Source organism: Pezoporus flaviventris, unplaced genomic scaffold, assembly GCF_033815535.1.
Source record: "Pezoporus flaviventris isolate CSIRO_AGI_PZ_B2104156 unplaced genomic scaffold, CSIRO_AGI_Pfla_v1 ptg000068l, whole genome shotgun sequence".
NCBI classification, from domain to species: domain Eukaryota; kingdom Metazoa; phylum Chordata; class Aves; order Psittaciformes; family Psittacidae; genus Pezoporus; species Pezoporus flaviventris.
The window spans coordinates 889034-893115 of NW_026892616.1; positions in this window are offsets into that span (position 1 = coordinate 889034).

The window sequence follows — 4082 nt, forward strand, 5'->3', positions numbered from 1 at the left end:
GAAACAGATTTTGTGGCGACACGGCACCCCAGAGAGAATTGAGTCAGACAATGGGACTCATTTCCGGAATAACCTGATAGATATTTGGGCCAAAGAGCATGGCATTGAGTGGGTATATCACATCCCCTACCATGCACCAGCCTCTGGGAAAATCGAACGGTACAATGGGCTGTTAAAACCTACACTGAGAGCGATGGGCGGGGGAACTTTCAAGCATTGGGATACACACTTACCAAAGGCCACCTGGTTGGTCAACACCAGAGGATCTGCCAACAGGGCCAGCCCAGCCCAGTCAGAACTTTTACATATTGTAGAGGGGGACAAAGTTCCCGTGGTGCATATGAAGAATTTGCTGGGGAAGACAGTCTGGGTTATTCCTGATTCAGGCAAAGGCAAACCCACTCGTGGGATTGCTTTTGCTCAGGGACCTGGATATACTTGGTGGGTAATGCGGGAAGATGGGGAATTCCGATGTATACCTCAAGGGGATTTGATTTTAGGGGAAAACAGCCAGTGAACTCAATTGTATGCTGTTGCCTGCTGTGTAATGCTTTTATAGCCCATCAACTAGATGTCTCCAGGTCACCAGCGACTGGCCCTGACTTCCCTCCAGCCATCATCCCAACAGAGAATGAACTTGGACCATCATGGACCGAATGGACTCGGCAGCATTATAGGGATTGGTCCATGCACTAAGAAAATGATTTTTTCCTCTTGGTCTGTATGTATATGGATATATATATGTGGGAGAGCGATGGTGTATTGAAAATGTGGGATCTGAGCACGACGTGAATGGTATGGAATAAGGGGTGGATAATGTCCTGTGTTCAGCAGTAGCAGTCATGTTTTTCCTTTGTGCTAGCTGGTGCAGTGCTGTGTTTTGACTTCCAGCCTGAGAACAGAGTTGGTGAACCCGATGTTTTCAGTTGTTGCTAAGTGATGTTTACCCTGACCAAGGACTTTGTGAGGCTCATGCTCTGCCAGGGAGGAGGGGAAGCTGTGAGGAAGCAGAGATGGAGCGCCTGACCCGGGCTAGCCGGGGAGGTATTCCATACCACAGCACGTCATGGCCGGGGTGAGGGGTAACTGGGAGTTACCCGGAAGGACAGGAGCTTCCGGGTGGAACTCGTTTTCTTGGCCAGTGGTATCGTATTCTGTTCCCTTGTTATTTTCCCTTATCATTGTTGTAGTTGATAGTAGCGGTGGTGATTTGTTGCTGGACTGTTCTTGTCTCAACCCGTAGGAGTTGCACTCTCTCGATCCTCCTCCCCGTTCCTCCGGGAGCGGGGAAGGGGAGAGCCCCGGTGCAGGGGGGTGACACGGCCCTCGATTGTTGTCAGCTCGGCACCACTCACTGGGAGTGAGTGAACAAGTTACCTGACTGGGTTTAAACCACAACATTATTTCATTTGTTTTATTCTATGTATGTAGTGGGTTTGGGTTTTTTTACATATCTTACAGAAACAAAAAACATTTATTATTCTTCTCAAAAGGTGTAAACAGGCAAGTGTTTCGTTATGTATTCAAGTTAAAAAAAAATTTATCATATTATGCATTTGTTGCTTTTAAAGATCTACTACTTATTATTTTCCTGAAAACTTATTACTGTAGTAGGATGATACCAATAGACTGACGTAGCAATTCCTGCACTTGGCTCATCTGCATTAAAATCACATGTTAAAGTATTCTCCATGCCCAGCAAAAATAATTATTTTAAAAACCTTTTAGCTAGCATAATTTGTTTTTTATCCTTCTTTTCATATGGATTGCTTTAGCCTAACCAGATTACCCCTATTTTAGACTGAATCGAAATACTACTTCTAATTAGAAAAACTTTCCGTCCTGACTAGTGGCTGACCTGTCAACCTTTCTGTTAAAATTTTCAAGGAAACATTTGCTTCCCTGTCCTGTGATGTATTATTCTATATACATGTATTTTTTTATATATATATATATACAAAGAAAAGCTGCAATAAATATGTCAGGAATTAAGGCTTTTTAGCATTGTTCTACAATTCCCAGGAACCTGAGAGTTGCTGCTTCTCAACTTGATACCTGGAAGCTCAGTCTTACAAAGATCAGCAAAATGCATTTTATTTAGATTGGATGGTGGGTTTTTTAGTGTTTTTTTTGTTTTTTTTTTTTTTGCTTCTTTGTTTTGTTGATGAAGCTGTATTAAAATATGAGCATATTAAACACCAAATTATCAATATATAAGCATTGCAAACTATACACTCAGTTTGGCTTACCTGCATAATCAAAGAAAACCCAGCAAAGAGTGAAGAGTCTCAGTGAATTATGTGTCACTAAGCTTCTCCGTATGTCTCACATTTATTTCACAGAAAATGTTTAACAGTTGTGTTTGTTTTTTCATCTTTTTTTTTTCTCTTTACTTCTACAGTTATCAGATTTTCTTATTCAGTTCCTTGACCTTTTCCTTGGTATAACAGTCCCTTTAATTTACTCTCTGAAATTCTTCCCTGTCTGCAACCTCCGCCTACATCTCCTAGAAATATATCACATCCCTGGTGTTGTCAGCATCTATATAGAAGGGCAAAACACTGTGATAATTAAGTATTACAAACACAGAATTGTGACATATGATCAATTCCTACCTAGGAAAATAAACAACATTTTCTTCAGCCTTATTTGTACCTTCTTAGTAAATTAGGCTGCATGTTAAAGGAAAGATTGGTAAAATATTATTTGTTTACTCTGGAGTTTTGAAGAGGAAAGTTAATATTTAAAGGGTAGATAACAGTTTGTTCCCTAACACCCTTACAGGAAGGTTTCTTTGATGGTACCTTTGAGCTATTAACTGCATAGAGCAGTTTCCTAGTTTCTTTTATTTTTTTATAAAGGAGCCTGCATATTACTAGCCTTCTGCAGGACCAGATGACAGTCTGCTAAAGCCTGTAAAAGAGCTGAAGACAGTTTTCATGTTCTGTGAAATCCCTGAAATAGATTAAGGAGAGAAAGCAACTTCTCCTGGTTTCAGAAAGAATGCAGAAAAAAGTCTGTGTAAGAAGGTGTGGTTTCTTTATTTAATGAGTACCCCACAGAGCTGGCAAAAGGCAATTGGGCTCATGTACTGCAGTTAAAAAGCCTTCGTTCCTTTTTCTTTAGGATGAGCTCCCGAAAGAGCTCTTGTTCCTGTAAAATAGCAGTGTGAAATACGAACCCATGCCAACACCGAACAAGTGAATTGTTCTGTAATTTAATTGATGGGTTAAGCTGCAGTAGATCTACTCTCTTTTTCTGCCAGAATGGGTACTGCTCATAAAGAGTGTCTCTATTCAGCATTGCAGTGATTTTCTGTAGTGTTTTGTATTTTACTATCTTAAAATACACCTACAGGATGCCCCCGAGTTACTTGCTTTTGCTTTATATGATTTCATCTTCTCACTTCATGTGGTATAATAACATTATGTCACTATTACTAAGCTTCAAACTCCTCAGGAAGGTAGACATAAAACAGTATTGAATTATACATTTACTAGTATAATTGTACTAGTGTGCAAGGTATTTCAAACATTTTAGATACATACTGAGTTTCCTGGTGCAAATTGGGTATTTTCATAAACTTAAATGGGGCCAGTAGATTCTTTACCAGGTGAGAACAGGACAAAAAACAACTCTATTTCATTTCTTGCCAATATTTTTATTCAAATTATGGTATTTTAAGCATATTTCTGAAGTAAAAATCTTTAATATTTTATGTGATATACATAATTTTCATCATTACTGCTTCACAAGGCCCGTGAAAACCTTATAAAGTTCAACAAGTCAAATGCAAGTTTCTGCACCTTGATTGGAGTAATCCCAAGCACAAATACAGGCTGGGCAGAGAAAGGATTGAGAGCAGCCCTGAGGAGAATGACTTTGGGGTATTGGTTGACAAGAAGTTCAACATGACCCAGCAGTGTGCACTTGCAACCCAGAAAGCCAACTTTTTGATGCTGGGCTGCATCAAAAGGAGCATGGTAGTGGATGTAATTCTCCCCCTCTCCTCCACTCTTGTGAGACCCCACCCGGAGTACTGCATCCACCTCAGGGCCACCACCATAAGAAGGTCATGGACC